General features: G+C 44.5%; 1 pseudogene across 1 annotated transcript; it reads left to right on the top strand.

Annotated features, from left to right (window-relative positions):
* Positions 1-6,156: 6,156 nt before the first annotated feature.
* Positions 6,157-11,235, top strand: LOC143626952 (putative LRR receptor-like serine/threonine-protein kinase At1g53430; annotated as a pseudogene). The gene is made up of 16 exons (XR_013152515.1): positions 6,157-6,276; positions 6,360-6,516; positions 6,606-6,677; positions 6,751-6,822; positions 6,905-6,976; positions 7,060-7,131; positions 7,224-7,427; positions 7,550-7,621; positions 7,833-7,904; positions 7,988-8,056; positions 8,133-8,198; positions 8,278-8,322; positions 8,402-8,466; positions 8,724-9,094; positions 10,091-10,286; positions 11,048-11,235. The product of XR_013152515.1 is annotated as a putative LRR receptor-like serine/threonine-protein kinase At1g53430 (transcript).
* Positions 11,236-18,321: the final 7,086 nt, after the last annotated feature.

Consider the following 18,321-nt stretch of genomic DNA (forward strand, 5'->3'; position numbering starts at 1 on the left):
TATCAAATCTCAGAAGAATTGGGAAAAGGCGCATATGCTTTAAAAGATTTGAATGGAAAGAAGATCCCGCGCGCATGGAACGCGGCACAGCTTAGAAAATGCTTCATGTAAATGTCAAGTTTGTAATCAAGGCTTTTTAAGCCATTATGAATAATGATACGCGCTACTTCTCTTAATGTGGATTCTATTACCTTTTGCATACATGTTTCACATTTCCCTTTATTAATTTTGAGCAATATGACAACATCGTATTGACATCAAAACAAAATAAAACGAAGTAAAACATACATGCGCGAGCAACAAGCTCAAGCGCGTTAACGAGTCTTAACTCTAAAACGTCAGGGCCTTAGCCCAATTCTATTATCTTTTGCATACATGTTTCACACTTCCCTTTATTAATTTTGAGCAATATGATAACATTGTATTGACATCAAAATGAAATAAAACGAAGTAAAACATACATGCGCGAGCTTCAAGCTCAAACGCGTTAAAGAGTCTTAACTCTAAAACGTCAGGGCCTTAGCCCAAAAATGTGAGCCTTAGCTCAAACAACTCACAACATCCATCCTGCATGCTGCGCAGCCTGACCATAAAATACCTAAACACAACTAAGGCAGAGCAAGCGCCAAAACATAGTTGTTAAGGTCTCAGGTCGAGGTCGCGCATAAAATTGTAATGGATATCTGAGTAACACACTGACGCGTAAGGCTAAAAAACTCATAATTCCATAAACGCGCGATAACGTCGCGCAAAAGAGGAATAATGAAAGCGCCAAGACACGTGTCAACATAATCAAGATATGGCAAAGTCACTTACAATATGACAAGGGTTAAGTATAATAAATCCCTTACAACCTTGTTCTTATTCCAACGTGCAAGCCTATCTTATATTCAACAAGCAAACATGCGATATAAAGAGATGAATGGGAATGCGCAAGATGCGAAGAAGGGAAAAAACAACATTTCATTCAAAAGCAGTGAAATTTACAAGTTTACAAGATGAGATACAAACTACAAATAAAAAAAAAAAAAACATGAAGGGCTTCTCAAGTCTCCACGTTGACATCAGCCTCTTCATCATCCTCATCATCGCCCTCAGCATCTGGCGCAGCCTGCTCCTCATCATCTCCAAACTGACCGTAGTCAAGTTGCTCATCTTGAATGGAGTCTCTACCATGACAGTGTCAGGAGCGGATCCTTTGGCCACGCCAGAGCCGCTAGCAACGCCAGCATTCGCCGCGCCATCATCGCCGCCACCAGCCCCTTCGCACTCGTCAAGTAATTTCGTTAGCGCGACGACATCGGGCTGGTCAGCAAGCGCGGATATCTGCAAATCATAAGCAAAAATATGAGTACAAAAAGACTTAGAAAATAAGTCAAGGTAATCTCATTAAGGTTAAAATACCTGCGCAAGGATGGGAATGGGAGTGTTCATATACTTCTCCCCCATCACGGCCATTTCCGCGCAGGCAGCGTTGCTCTGATAAGGTACTCGGATGGGTTCTTCTTTAACATGCCATATTCGTAACCATCCGTGAACCCTTCAGCTCGGCCCACCAAGCGCGCGGCAGCGTTGCATTCCATCACAAGAGCCTGAAACTCGTCTGAATATTTCATCGCGAAAGCGCAACGAGTCATGCCCTGTGAGATGAGCCAGTGGCGATCCTGCGCGAGGACAGCAACAGACGTCTCGAGGGAAGGAACCTGAGAGTTTAATAACTCAACAGTTTCCTTAGTCTTTTTCAGCTCCTCTTTGTCAGACGCTGCTGCCGCCAAGATTTCTTCTTTCTCCGCTCGCGCAGCATCAAGTGCTTCCTGGCTAGACGCCGCCGTCGCCTGGGCTTCATCTTTATCGGCCTGCGCGGCCGCCAGCTCCCTCTTCAGGCGCGCAACCTCACTCTCCAGTGATGATTTTTCAGTGATAGACTGGACAAGAGCTTGGTCACGCGCTTCCGCCTCTAACTCCAAGTCGCGCGCCCTGCGCGCGAACTTGGCCACATCCGCCTCCGCCGCCTGCAGCTTCTCCCGCGCCGCCTGAAGCTCATGCCCGCGCTTCACGAAGGCCCTGTTGGCACTGGCTCTGTTCTCACTGAGCTCGGCTTGGAGCTTTTCAGCTCTCTCGCGAGCATCAGAAAGATGCCAAGCAGACACCTTAGCCTCTTGCTTGGCTTCCGCAAGAGCATCACGTACTTTTACGTAATCAGAGCGAAGCTCTTGGGAGGCAGCAATGAAGGCCGACCCAGCAAACATATGATCATTGAGCAGGTCGTCGCGAGCTCGGTCCTCCTGGAACCTCCTTTCAGATGGAGGCACAGCATGAGCCCAGAATTCCGCACACACCCCCATGGACTGAAATGTGCTATCTTCAGTAATATTCCATCTCGGGCGATAAGTGTGATCGGCTTCCTGCAAAAAACAAAGAAATTGTCTAAGTCATCAAAACATTAAGATGGAAGTCCGCGCAGCGGAGCAAAAAATAAACTATACCTGCGGGGACGAAGCAGAAAAGTCAGCGCCAGCCCCACGAGATGGCTCCGCCGCGAAACCTCGTGGCGCTGCAGGGCTGGCGCGGGCGTCGTAGGAGTCTTCAGCATGAACCTCCTCATCCTCCTCTGAAATAGGCCTCTTCTCCTGCGACCTAGAATCAAAATCGTTCTCGCGAGGAGGGCTGTGCGCAGGAGGAGGTGAGGGAGGTCTCGGCGCCGCCAGGTCGGCGCGCAAAACGGCCTCCTGCTCCTTAGTAATCCCAATAAGGGGAGATTCATCGCTTGCAGGAGCAGGAGCAGGGCCAACGGCGCTGGCGCCGGCGCCAGGAGTGCCGCCAGAAGCCTGTACGCCAGCTACAGCTTCTGCGAAAAAATCAACAAAAAAAAAATGGTTCATGACTTGGTCTAAAAGAAAGTCAGGAAAGAGAGCGCAATACGTACCTTGGCGCAACTCCGTTCGCGAAGCAAACATCGCCATGAAGTCCATTCTACCCTTCTTTGAGGGTAAAACGGGGGACTTCGAAGCGACCTCCGGCGCAGCCTCGGCATCTTGTTGCGCTGTCGCCGGCTCTACAAACATTTGAGTGAGCAAGATTCATTAGTACTTCAATCAGAATCGCGCTCATAGAACCATAAAGGATAAGCAAAGTTTACCTGTCGCGGGCGTTTCCGCCGAAACAAGGGAAGAGGTAGTGGCACCATGTCTCAGGTGGACAGGAGGTCTGCCCACTTTTATAGGCAGGGAAGACAAGGAAACCTTGGTGGTAAACTCCTGGGTTTTCCCAAATCCCCCCGCCTGAGTAGGAGGGTCCTGAACAACAGGGGCAACATCTTTTTTCTGTTTCTTACCGGCCCCTGCGCCAGTTTTCCCCTTAGCTTTACGCTTTAGTTGGGGCGCCTCCTCCTCCTCCTCTTCCGCGAGCTCCAGCTCGTAGTTTTCGAGCGCATCTACAATACATGCAACAGAAGTGTTAGCAAAATTTGGTATTGTAAAGGAAAATGCATAAGTACAAAGGCTTACCAGGCGCATCGCTGTCGAAGACAAATCCCAGATCAACAGGGATGAACATGTCATCAAAGCGATCCGGGAAACCAACCTCCCCAGCGCCAAGCGCGACGGAGCCACCCTCCATGTGCTCATCATAGGCAGCATGGATATACTCCTTGGTGACTGCACAAATCAAGTCAAATGAGTTCAGCAAAAAGAATTATGTTCGCGCAGGAGTAAAGCAATGAGATAAAACTTACATAACCCGTCGACTTGGATAACGGGCTCAAGCGCGCTGTCCGCCCACCTCTTGCTCATACCAACCCCCACCAGCGCCTCCTCACAAATGTTCTTGGCGGGGGATGGTTCAGCGGTCAGCTTATTAACCCAGGCGCCAGTTGGGTTCTTGAGGACACCCACATCCGCAGGCGCAGAAGAAATCGAGCGCATGGTCATACGGATGGGGATCACACCAGCCCTTATGTAAAAGAACCTCTCAGACCAGTCATGAAGGCTCTTGAATGAAACAGTGGAGCACTTCACCTTCTGACTGCGAGGAACAAAAGAGAACCAACTGTCTTGGATCTTGGGCTTGTAAAAAAACTGAAAGCGCCGAGGGGTGGGCTCCTCGCGCTGGGATTTGCACATGAACTCAAAGTGAGTCATGCGCACAAGTCCAAACGGATGGACTTGGGATATATGAATCCCATAAAACTGAAGCAGTGCACCCACAAACCTTGTCATCGGGAGACGAAGGTTGCAGTGGGTGAAAAAATGGCTATATAGGGATATATAGCCGGTAGGCGGGTCCGCCGCCGTTTGCCCGGCCACAGGCAACATGTAGCCAAACAGGGTGGGAAAACCCTGAGAGGCGATAAGGCTATCAAGATCAGCCTGCCTCAATTTGCAGGGGATTTCATTCCACCTCTTCACCGCCTTGGTCCTCCCTACCTCCTCCGATGAGCCCTCAGCAGCTTTCTTCCCCTTGCCGGTCTTCTTCAATGTAGACATTACTAACGATTTTCTACGGCAATGTATGGGGGTGATTGTGTTGTCTGAGCTATCAGACATACAACGGTGACAAATAACAAACGATGCTTCTGAACAACAGATATTTGGGAAGCAGAACAATGATAATCAGAAGACAAAGAAAGAAAAGCTCAGAAGAATGAACAAGAAGATGAAGGATAAAAAAAATCTAAGGGCTGGCTTTTATAGGCCCAGGAGAGAGAAATTTTGGTGCTGAACGGACTTCACGCGCCCCCACTCGCAGGATTAAGCCACTACGAGCGCGACACGTGTCCCTGACACTGTGTGAGGGGACATGAAAGGAAACTATACGGCTGCTGCCAGAGTTCACGCGCCACCACTCGCAGGAACGGACCAACGCGAGCGCGACACGTGTCCCTGACAGCATGTGAGGGGACACGAAAGGCAACTGTAGCACCTCGAGCACACGAAAGGCCTGACACGTCTCCATCACTGAACCACGTCAGCAACAACCAACCACGTCCAGGGACGATTCGTTTTCAACCAAAAGGATAGAATTTCGCGCAATGAGGAATAATAAGAAGAAAAAGACAAAACCCCTACCAAAAGAGCAAACTATTTAGTCTAACATCTATCTCACCTCGCTCGCGCGAGACAAGACACACATTAGACTGGGGGGGCTTGAAGAGGTATGTACCCGCCTCAACACGGAGCAAGGCGGGTCAACCCACAAGATAAAGACAAGAAGCTTGAAATCAAGACATTATGAAGGCACTAAGCCAAAACCTACGCGCATGGCGCATATCACATATGCTCAGGCATCATATGCCCAGGCACCACACATGCTCGGGCATCATATGCCCAGGCACCACACATGCTCAGGCATCATATGCCCAGGCACACATATGCTCACGCATATCACATATGCGCGTGGCGCATCAGCGCACGGCGCATATCACATCTGCGCATGAAACATCTGCGCGTGAGAATAAAGAGAAGACCTCGCGCATCCTCAGGATTGGCGCATATCACACATGCACATAATCAATCTCGTCCTTATCCAAATCAGGATTAGGGCAACCTTGATTGTGCACGTCAGACAACCTTCCAGAATGTATCTTTTTAAGGAATAAGAATATGCTGATGTTGACAGCTGCCAAATGAAAGGTGGACAACTCAGCATGACACATGTGCTACCACGTGATTACAACCAATGAGAAAGCACCAGGTGTCCCAGAGGACACGTGGCGCAGAGCAATTGGAGGAGGCCAGCAAAACCCTAATTGGGTCTGAGCCCAATCAGTGAAAACCCTAGCACTATAAATACAGCATCAACTCCACAAGGAAAGATCATCACATATCACCTGATAACATACAATCACAGAATATTCAGCTATCAAGCAATACTCCTGAGATTTCCTTACTCTCATATTATTATCTTCTCCACAAATACTTATTCTCACACCGGAGGGTTACCCCAAAGAGGACCCCTCTGTCCCTTTCTGAGGGGTAAGTTGACGGTGCTGTTCATTTTGTAGGTGGAAGAACCCAGATCCAAGAAAACCATCGGTGAAATATTATAATCACACCCGAGGAAAGTAGATCGTCTACCAGTGAGTCGATCCACGTCTCTTCAAAATCAAACACTAATTTGTCTATACATGTATGTGTTATATATATATATATGTAGGCTGTATGTTCATTAGTTGAAAATTTGAAGTTGAGTTTATTATGGGAATTCTGAGCTTCTGTTTCTTGGTTCTATTTATTAATGAACTAGTTTCTGCTCAAATAATCACCGAACCGAGTGAAGGTCCGTTCGTGTTAAGTTTTGGTTGATAATATTAAGTGTTAGCAAACTTTTATTTTATCTTATTAACTTTTTTCTGATCATAGTGGCTGCTATCAACAAACTGATAGATTACTGGAGTTTGAAGTCAAAGCTGAATTTGACCGTTGACCCGTGCACGCCGGGTGCACCATGGGCTGCAGAGTCAGAAAACCCGCGCGTGGCGTGTGATTGTTCTCCCAACATCTGCCACATAACTCACTTGTCAGTTTTTTGACAACTTTTTCACTTTGAGAGTATTCATTATTTCATTTATTTATTTATATATTTATTTGCTTATTTATTTTTTGCAGGAAGATATATGCTTTGGATATTTCTGGTGAACTCCCGCAAGAACTGTTTCAACTGACAGAGCTTATGGACTTGTAAGAGACTAATACTTTAGTTTGACCTCAAAAAGTCAAACGTCGATTAACTTTGAAATTTAACTCGGTGCAGGAACCTTGGGCAGAACGTGTTAAGTGGCTCGATCCCTCCAGAAATCGGAAACTTATTGAAAATGCAGTATTTGTTAGTAAATCTTAATCCTATTTTAACTTATATGATTTTAAATTAAGCATTTAACTTAATGTTGAGTAATTTTATTCTACAGGAGTCTTGGCATTAACAATTTTAGCAGCCTCGTACCTGTGGAGTTTGGCAAACTTACCAAGCTGAAATCCTTGTGCGTAAAAATATTTAATTTATGTCACATTATATCTTGCATATTTATTTTCTTTTCTTTTATATACTTTTACTATGATTCAGAAGCTTCAGTTCAAACAACTTTAATGGACCTATGCCTGTTGACTTAGGAAAGTTGACCTCCTTAGAGCAGCTGTAAGTATATTTTGTTGTCGTTTTAAGGGTTACATCCGTAAATTCGCATATGTAATTACAAAAGTTTGATTTTATATTTGTTGGTTAATTAGGTACATAGACAGCAGTGGAGTTAGCGGGCCGATTCCTCAAGAACTATTATTATTATTATTATTATTATTCAGCAATTTTGCAAGACTCAGAAAATATGTCAATTAACTTAAATCATTTATTTTTCCGTATAGGCGAATTGGTGATCTGAGCGGTGAAGATTCGACCCTTGATTTCTTGGTTAACATGAGAAGCCTTTCGATTCTGTATGTTTTTTACGTAGCCTTTCAGTTTTCACTGCATAAAATGACAAAAAAGTGGTGTTTTTTAATAACATTTTTGAACTAGTATAGTGAAAGTTTAAGGAATATTTGATGTTTGTGTATAGTTCCTTGAGAAGTGCCCGAGTAAGCGGTGAAATCCCATCACATGTTGGCGCATTTCCTAACTTAGAATCCCTGTAAGTTTCCTTCTATACAATAATCTAAATATTTGAATAAAACGATTTAGGACGTTGAATGCATTTAAATTATGCTTCGAGACGACTTTCAACCCGTTGAAGTGCTTGACCTGTTTAGCACGTTCCTATTTTACCTTCTTTTCTATTTGGCCCATTAAAGAAAAACACAACGCAATTTCAACACGTCCTTGATTTTATACACTTTTTGAAGGGACTTGAGCTTCAACAAATTAACAGGCAGCATACCGAACACTTTCCAAGACTCACAATCGTTGCATTTCTTGTAAGTCTAATAATATATTTCACATTAAGAAAATAAGAAATATTCAGTTAAAACTATAATTTATGAGTTCTATGAGTTTTCAGGTATCTTGGAAGCAATATGTTAACCGGGGAGATCCCATCAAATATCATAACTCCACAGCTTCGGGCATTGTAAGCTCTTAAATTAAGTTTTCGGCCACCTTTTATTTTTAAAATATTTATCTTTCTTTTAATGATCTTGCAACAGAGATGTATCATTCAACTCTATCACCGGGAATTTGCCTACTAATTTTGCCAAAATTGAAAGATCATTGTAAGTCAAACAGCATTTTACATGTTTAACTATTTCAAAATTTTGCGAAAACATAAATATATTTAATATTTTTTTACAGGAATGTTGTAGGAACTTTGGTGAATGGGAATGGCTTACTAGATGGGTAACCACCTTTTATATAAAATTTCATGTTTTATAAAATAAATATATAAATCCTGTTTAATAATTGAAAACCGATGCAGGAAGGCATCCGATATCTCACGTTGCCTTCTAAGTGATAACAAGTGCACAGAAAAGGTTCCAGTCAGTAAGTTCTACCGAACATAGTTCATTAAATCATTCATATTCAGTAGTTTGACTTTCAAAGTCAAATGGTACAATTTGTATGGTCAAATCTGATACACATTCTGCTATAGATTTTTAATATTTTCACTTTCCCACATGTATCATATATTGTTACAAGTTTTAATCTAACTAAAAAACATAAAATCTTGAAGAAGTAATGCCAATATTCAAATTAAAAATCAGCTTGTTTGACTTCAAGACTTTGACTTTACAATGCAGATTCTTTTGCTATCAAATGTGGTGGCCCGCGACAAACATCGTCATATGGTGTTAGATTTGATGATGATTCAGAGACCTTAGGAGCGTCATCGATGTACACGGGCAATAATTGGGCGGTCAGCAACACGGGCAGTTTCATATCCAACCCGAACGGGCCTCAATATACGACACAAACCGATTCTCAAATAATGGGTACTTTAGACTCTGAATTATATAAAACAGCAAGAATCTCACCGAACTCGTTAAGGTATTACGGGCTGGGCTTGAGAAATGGAAGATATAACGTTGAACTTCATTTTTCTGAAATTCAAATGGATGATAACGAGTCGTGGAAAGGCCTTGGAAAACGTTTATTCGATATTTATATTCAGGTACGGATTATATGGTATAAAATAGTTGTGGTAAAATGGGCGGGTCAAAACGGGTACTTTTTGTACGGGTCAAAATAGATCAGGTTGACTTGAAACACATTTTGTTCAACTTTCTTGTAATACTTAGCGAGTCAAATATAAACAAATTTTAAAAATGATTTATGAAGTTCTATGGATTAAATTACAAGTTTGGTGACGCTTGGCCCGTTTGACTTGAAACACAACTTGTTCAACGTTTCTTATAATAGTTAGCGAGTCAAATTATAATTACAAAAAAAAAGATTTTATAATTTCATCTTTAATCAAACAAAAGTTTAAAAAAGATTTGAGGTTTTATGCATTAAAAGTACAAGCTTGGTGGTGTTTGGGCCGTTTGACTTGAAAAAACGTTTTGTTCAAATTTCTTATAATACTAGTGAGTCAAATATAATTTAAGAAAGTTGTATACTTTCATAAATAACTAAACAAAAAATTTAGAAATGATTTATGAGGTTTTATGCATTAAAAGTACAAGTTTGGTGATGTTTGGCCCGTTTGACCTGTTTGACTTGAAACACATTTTGTTCATATTTCTTATAATAATTAGCAAGTCAATTATAATTAAAGAAATTATATGATTTTGCTAATAATCAACAAAAGTTTAAAAATATTTGAGGTTTTATGCATTAAAAGTGCAAGTTTGGTGACGTTTGGCCCGTTTGATTTGAAACGCATTTTGTTCAAATGTCTTATAAGAAAATTGTACAAATTTCAATAATAATCAAACCGAAAACTAACAAAAGAATGATTCACGAGGTTTATGCATTAAAAAGTAAAAACACAAGTTTCAACCCGTTTAACTTGTTTTTTATAAGCAAATTTGTAACAGCTTTGACTCGTTAGCTATAAATCATAATTGAATGGGTTAGATACGGGCTGCTGGTGATCATATCATGTCCGAATAAATTATTTACTTGTTTTATTGTTGTTAAAAATTTGATGGATCAATTTACAAAGGGTGAAAGAGTTGTTAAAGATTTCAACATAAAGAAAGAAGCACACGGGTCGAAACGAGCTTTGGTGAAATTGTTTGAAACCAATGTAACAAACACGAACATTGACATTCATTTTAAATGGGCTGGGAAAGGAACCTGCTGCATTCCGTTTCAAAGCACATTTGGCCCGTTGGTCTCGGCTATACATGTTTCTCAAGGTTTGCTAACTGTTCAGACTTAGTTACTTGTCGAAATAATATATTTGTTATGATAATATTTATCTTACAATGTTAAGAGAAAAGTGTTTTGGATTGACCCGGCCCGTTTCAACTTGTACAAAAAGTTCCTTGTTTTGAACAGACCCACCAACCCGCCCAACCCAACCCGTCCTGTCCTCTCCAATTTTCCGCCTCTAATGCCAATCAATGTTTGGTATAGCAGTGTGCATGAGTCGGTTTCGGGCTCAAACCGAACCAAAAAAAAAACTAAAATTCGGTTTCTCTAGTTATGAAAACCTCCGGTTTTGTTTTTTTCAGTTTTCACAATGGGTTCGGTTTTATTGTTTGAGCTTGAAACTTTTGGGCCGAAAAATGGCCCAAAATATGAATTTGAGCCTGAAACTTCGTGCCTAAATATTTTTTTAGTTAATCATTAATTGTTTATTAAACATCTGGGCCTAAGACTTTTGACTACACCATTTTTTGTATTTTTATAAATTACTTCATCAAAAATAAAAATTATAATCAGTTAATTTAATAGCAAAAGTAGTTTTTCAATTTTTACAGGTTCAATTCATTTTTTTCGGTTTTTGGTACATGCAAAACCAAACACAAAAAAAATTGTTTTTTGTAAAATAAAAACATAAAACCAAGTAGCCGGTTTTGGGTTTGAGTCGGTTATTTCGGTCATGGGTCAATTATTTCAGTTTTATGCGCACCCTTTGTTTTTTCTTACAATATATACTTGTTTCATTTAATAGTATCTAACCTTTCGGGCTCATCCAACGATAACAACAAGCAAGTCGGAAGAATTGTTGGGATAACACTTGGAGTTGTCGCGGGGATGTTTATTACAGCATCTGTTTTTTACTTATGGTGGGTAAAGAAAACACCCGAACATATACGCGTCGGTACCGACTCTCCAAAGAAAAAACTAACTACTGTTTAGGTAGTTTTTTGTAAACCTTAAGGAACCAAAACTTGTGTTCCTAGCTTGTTAAGATCTTCTGCATGTTGCCAAATGTGTGTATTTTGTGTTAAAGTTAGGAACTTGTGTGTAATATGTCCTATAAGAAACTCATACAAATAATGGCTGAAAAAATAAATACAAGAAGTTTAAAGTGTGATGATTATGTATAAAATATGTGATAAGCTTAATTTTAAATTTGTTATGGTGAAATAAGTATCTCATTTTTGTTTTTGTGAACATTGTTTGTCTAATCAAAACACAGTACATACTACATAGATCACAAATCTATACTTAGATATAAAATATATTAACATAACTGAAGAGGTAGGTCTCAGCAGAGCCCAGTTGGACCCGCAAGACTCACCTCAAAGAGGGACGTCTGCGCAGTTGAAACCGCAAGACTCACCTTCAACAGGGACGTCTGCGCAAAGGCTAAACTCGCAAGACTCACCTTGAAGAGAGACGTCTGCGCAGAAACCAACTGGATCCGCAGGACCCACCATGCTCAGAGACGTGACGTCCTTACGCGCAGTACGCAAGCTGTTCCCGCAGGGAAAGCCTCCCAATGGTCGACGTACTCCGCCTGTTCCCGCAGTAACGGATACTAGCCATCAGGGAAGGCTACCCGCGCAGCAAGGCTACACGCACAAGGCACTTAACTCTTAAATAATTCAGTAATGTCACCTGAAGAAGGAGTGAGCAAGCCGGGAACACTCCCGCCCAAAGCCGGGAATACTCCCGCCCAAATGAGCCAGTCCGTACGCTACTGGAGGACCTTTTGTACTGTACCTGACGAGGTATGGACAAAAGGTCTGACCAAAGCAGCGACAGCTCACTGTGACAAAGGAATAGTACACAGCCGGCCTGGTCACTATCAGCCGCTGCCTACTCACCAACCCCTGTCACTATTAGCCGCTGCCTACTCACCAACCTGTCGTAGCACGTGCATAGCCTGTAGTTGGTGGAAAAGAATAGTACACAGCCGGCCTGGTCACTATCAGCCGCTGCCTACCCACCAACTACCAGCATGGCATGTGCGTAGCCCACAGTTGGCAGAACAGGAATACTATTCAGCCGGCTGTACCTTCTTGGAAACCTACCTTCGGCTATAAATACTCCAACACCTTGGAATGGTATGGACATTACATTATCTTATATCATCTCATCTCATACCATCATATCTGCTCTAGTCATTTCTCTTAATATACACTTATATTCAAGAGCAATCTAGTCTGATTCTCACGCCGGAGGGTGGTCACAAGGAGGTACCCCCCCCCTTCTCAGTGACGAGCTCACGGTGTCTGTTTTGCAGGTCATCTGAAGAACCATCTTTGCCGGATCTAACCCCTCGTGGAAAACATCTATTTAACCCCCAGATTATCCGTAATCTGCCCGGGGTCAATTAGTGTTTCTTCATTGGCGCCATCCGTGCATAAAAGCTAGAACTTATTCTTTTTCAGTTTTTTCAAACTTCTGGAAAGATGGTTAACGTTACTCCGGTCCCAAGGCCAGCGAGTGACCAAGAAACCCCGGTAATCACAACCCCAGCTACTGGGAGGAACACCGACGAGTACACAAATTTTACGAACACTACCCCGGTTACTCAAGTCAGGGCAAGTGCAGTAAATTTTACGAACACTACCCCGGTTACCCAAGCCGGGGCAAGTGCAGTAAACAATCATCCCCTGGGATTCATTGATACCCAGGTGGAAAGACACCAGACGAGGCTCCCCCGCCAAACACTTGAACAAGTTAAAGCGTGGGCGGAAGCACGTCAGAAGAAATTCCAAGCTGAGTTGGACGAACGCTTACGTTCCATCCAACAGGCTGATGAATTTGGAAGCACTCAACAGCTCAACATGAGTAGTGAGTGCGAGTACTCGGAAGAATCCGACACCGACGCAAACCCTCGCCATAGGGCGAAAGGGAAGCGTAAGGAAACGGACTTCCAACCAAGAAGGAATTTCGGAGTCACCTTCAAACCAAGGAACGCGGGGGGAAACCCACGCGACTTCTCCAAAACCTTTAGACCAACTGCTGCAAATGCGGGAACGTCCAAGTTTGCAAGGGACATTGCGGAAGCAATCGCCCCGAGAAGTGCCAAACAGATGTCCAACATTGGCACTTATGATGGTATATCCGACCCAGACGATCATTTGAACAGATTCATAGCGGGGGCAACCGTCAGCAACTGGACGGAACCCACATGGTGTTATATGTTCCAAATGACGCTGGTTGGAGCAGCCAGAGCGTGGTTTGACCGTCTACCGGTCCACCACATCTATGATTGGGCAGACTTCCAACAGAAGTTCAGCCAACACTTCAGTCAACAAAGAAAGTACACTGAAGAGCAATGGACAATCCTCACCTGCATCCGAGAGGAAGATGAGTCTTTACTAGACTTCATCACTCGTTTCAACTCAAAGAAGCTAAGTCTGGGCAATATTAGCGAAGACCTTGTTCGCGCTGCTTTCATCCAGGGCGCGAAAGACCCAGAGCTCATCCGCACCTTAACGGGTAAAGATGGCATGACATCCACATGGGATGTCATCATGACAGCAGCTAAACGCTTCGCGGAAACGGAAAAGAAACTGGGTAGAGATCTTCCCCAGAGCACAAACCTCTACACCCAGAAAACAAGAGAAAACAATGTCCTTACCGCCCGACTAAACAAAAAGAGGAAGCTAGGCATTTGGGAGTCAAGGGTAAACTTTGACACCTCATCCGGCTCTCGCCCTCGGTTAGGCGGAAAGGATAACATGCGGTCGTCAAACCGGAACTCCAGATGGACGCCACTCACCAAAAGCGTCACCGAAATATTTGACACCGAGAGGCTCCCATGGCCAAAGGCTCCAATAATCCGAGAGCGTCACAACGCTGATCAGAGCAAATTCTGTGACTTCCACAGGACAAGAGGCCACAACACCGAAGAATGCTTAGACTTGAAGGACATCGTCGAAGCATTTGTCAGAGATGGGACGCTCGCACACCTCGTGGCGTAATGAACGCTGAGCAGGCAATGCGTGTAGAACCCCGGTTGGGGAATACAAGAAGGAAACTGCAGCTTCAATGTTGGAGACTACATACTGCGTAAACAACGAGATTCCGAACCAAGTGCATATCGGCTCGATGGCACTCCCATCCAAACAACATGGAAGGGAGCTCAATTACACAGTGCATGTAGATCAATTCCAAACTTGTAAAAAAAAGGCCCAGAGCCACTTCTAATGGAAATGATTCTCCTTATCACATTGACGCTGATAATCTTACATTTATACTTATGAACTTTCCACACTGATATGCCGGTCTTCACCACATATATAAGTGGGGAAGTAAGTCGTTGCGTGTGGAAGGCGGAAAAACCCGCATAAACACAAAAAACGGCCAACCTTCACGCAGGTCAGTTATAGGTAAAGGTGGGTCATCCCACTAAATGAAAGTGCCGGTCCTACCCGCACAAATCATGATAGAGGAAACCGAACTAACCTATTGACAACCGCGCGTCGAACGGTTAATTTATTCAAAACACTGATATGCCGGTATTCACCGCATAAATAAGTGTGAAAAGAAGTCGTTGCGTGTGGAAGGCGGCAAAACCCGCATAAACACAAAAAATGGAAAGAATTTCTAAGGAAAAGATGAGGAAAACCTTCACGCAGGTCAGTCATAGGTAAAGTTTGGTCATCCTACTAAATGCAAGTGACGGTCTTACCCGCACAATCATGATAGAGGAAACTGAACATTAACCTATTGACAACCGCGCGTCGAAAGGTTAACTTATTCAGAACACTTAGAAAATCTCTTAAGGAAAAAATGAAGAAAACCTCCACGCAGGTCAGATATAGGTAAAGTTTAGCCATCCTACTAAGTGAAAGTGACGGTCTTACCCGCACAATCACGAAAGAGGAAGCAAAACTTTAACCTATTATCTGCCACGTTGAAAGGTTAACTTATCCAAAGTACTTAAGAAATTGCTAAGTTAAACTAAAGTATGCACAAGCGAATCATATATTGTTTATGCGGCAAAACAAGTGCCAAATTAAACTATAATATGCATGAGCAAGTCGTATAACGTTTATAAAGCAAGAGTGACGGTCCTACCCGCACAAAAGATTTATATTCCATAAAAATTCAACTGTTACAAGAATAGCCGGGTATCTACCCGCCTACAAGAATATAAATCTATACAAAGACGTAAATCTATCCTAACAGTGGGAAAGATTTAAAAGATCAAGCTTCAGGGCCACTCCCTCCAAACCCACTTGTACCCGCACCATCAGTTGGCTGTGGCGGTTCAAGGAAGGTCTTGAGAATGGTTAGCCCATCATCAGCAGCAGCAACTTCGTTCACCTTCTCCACCACCGGGTGCGGGAAGGCGGCATACTGGTTCACTGCTTGGTCATATACAGCTTCAGTATCCACATCATATAAAGGGAAGTTGGAAGGCGGGATGCCCTTCTCAACGAACCCTAGACCAAGCAGGAAGCCAGCCTTTTCCCCATCCTCATGAGAAGCGTTGAGGGCTGCGCTCATGGCATCGTCATATGATGTGTCCGTGAAGATCCGATGCACAACCTACAAAAAGAAAAAATATATCAACTTTTCTAAGTATGAAGAAAAGCGTGAAGACATTATGAAGCTAAGCTTACCTGCGACAACGCTTCTCGTAGAAGCCATTCCTTGGTAACCAGAGCCTCCTGGAGGGCAGCTTGAGCTTGGTTACGGGCGCGTTCGGCTTCACTTTTGTTAAGGTTGGCAAGCAAAACTTCCTTAGCAGCAGCCTCTTCAACGCCCTTTAGCTTACGCTCAGTATGGTCAAGCATACCCCTCTGGTCCAAGATTTCTTGAAGCTTCTTGGCGTCTTCCATAGCCAAAGCATCATGAGCCTGCTGAAGCCTCTCTAGTTTGGCTTTGAGCTCCTCATTTTCGGCGCGCAGAGGTTCAGCAACGGCTTCAGCCTTGGTGGCCCTCTCAGTCGCGTTTCGCGCAGTTTCCTTAGCCAACCGAAGCTGTTCGTTAACAGCTTGGGCAGCCTTGGAACGGGCCTCGAGCCGGGCCTGCACTTCAACCTCGAGGGCCTTCAAGGCCTTCTCCTTCTCCGCGGCAATTGCGGAAAGTCTCCTGTTCTCCTCCCGGATAGCCCGCGCCTGAGCCACTTCTTGGATACGCGCAGCCTTTAACTTGTCGTTTCACGACAAAGCAGCTCGACGCGCGGCTGCATCCGGGCAAGGAGAATTCGAAGCTCGTTTGTCAGCCTACCCTCTTGGTAGCTCGACATAGCTTCTCCCAGTGCACCACTGGGGGCGGCGTGGCGCGCCCACTCGACGCAATCCACAGCCGTCCGAAGGGTGGTTCCCCGGCGGATGTTCCACTGCGGAACAAACACCTCATTCGAATCCGACACTGCAAAAACAAAAAGCAGTTAGGAAAAGATGATAAAAACAAAAATATATATATAAAGGCCAAAATAACCCTACGCACCTGTAGGGTCGACAGTAGGCCGGTAGCCGCCAAACCCATCACCCGAACCTAACGGATATCCATCCAAGAGGTCAGGCAGATGGGAAGGAGGCAGAGATTGGCTTGAAGCCCCGAACATACCTGCTGAACCGGCTGGGGACGAGGTAGTCGCCGGCGCCGGAGGCACGGTCGAAGCCGCTGCGGTAGAGACCATCGGAGGTGAACTCACTGGAGGTGAACTCACAACCGTGGCCGCCGCTGCGGAAGAACCCGCAGAAAATATCACCGCCGGCTCAGTGAAGGATTCCGTGAATATGGCACTGACAGCCGGCGGAGATGACGTTACAGTTGGAACAGTTGCCTCAACAGCATGAGCAACTGAACCAATACTGCTAACAGGCGCAGCCGCCTGGGTCGTCGCCTCGGGTAGGTTGAACAAATCTACCGTCATGGGTCCAGAACTGCTCCTTCCCGCATCACTTTGGAATACAGTTGTATCCACGCCTGCGTGAAGACAAGATAGTTAAATATAATGGCGGAAGGATATGCAGTTAAAGTAAATGAAAATTACACTTACGAGTCCTCTTGAGCTTGAAGGTGTGAATAGGCGGGGACGAACCCGATGGAGCCGGCCTCTTCACGCCGGTCACCGTCGTTGTACTACGTTGCCCGGAGGTGACAGCTGTCTCAACCTCCGGAACAGTGGTCTCATCACCACCAGGGTTCCCCGCCACCTCTTCACTCTCGGTCTCTGACTCTGACCGATTCCCCTGATCGGCAGTAGAGGCAACCTTCGCATTACCCTTCCCGCCAGCAGCCTTCTTCTTCCGCGTGAAGAAAGGACCATCTGCGGATTCCTCATCAGAAGATGACAAAATTAGAGGAATTCCAGCAGAGGTTTGAGCATTGACAGGGCGAGGGTTAAATAACTCCTTACCTGGCCGCGTGGCGCTCAGAATCGGGTGGCCCGGCGGGTAGACCTCCACAAACCGGTCCGCCGTTTGCTCCAAGATGGGCAACTCGTTCTCATCAAGAGCACGGGTACCCATCCGAGCGGGACCACCAGCTTCCCGTGGATGCAGGAGCGATTGTAGGTCGTTTCCCTCTGAAAACAAAAGAAACAGTTAGAAGAAAACTTTAAATCAGCAAAGAAGATGAAGCATACCGTAAGGATAGAGTTCAAACCGTATTCAAGGACGATGGGAACCTGTGGCGCCTCCGCCCCAGCATCTTTCCACACCCGGCTCATCCCGAGCATCACCATCCCGGACTCCGCAAAGCGGTAAACCGGAGACTGGACCCGGGAAATCTTGGAGAACCATTACGCCTCCTCGTAGTTGAAGGCGTGAAGGTTCGGGAGAGCTCTCCCGTTCTTGAACGTCATCGCTATGGGGACGACGCGAGCGGAGATATAGAAGAACTCCCTCTTCCAAGACCGAAGACTGCGCTCGGTAGCGCAGATCTTCAAACCCTTGATCCGAGTGACCAAGGTATACCACCCCTGGATGCACCTTCAGGAATAGAAGGTCATCAGGCGGTCGACATGGGGCTCCACGCCCAGAATGAGGCACACCCATTCAAAATGGCGAATCTTGGCGATCGCCA

This window comes from Bidens hawaiensis, unplaced genomic scaffold (genome assembly GCF_021521415.1).
Source record: "Bidens hawaiensis isolate Kalapana, Puna unplaced genomic scaffold, B.hawaiensis_p1.1 tig00004551_1, whole genome shotgun sequence".
In the NCBI taxonomy this organism is placed as follows: Eukaryota; Viridiplantae; Streptophyta; class Magnoliopsida; order Asterales; family Asteraceae; genus Bidens; species Bidens hawaiensis.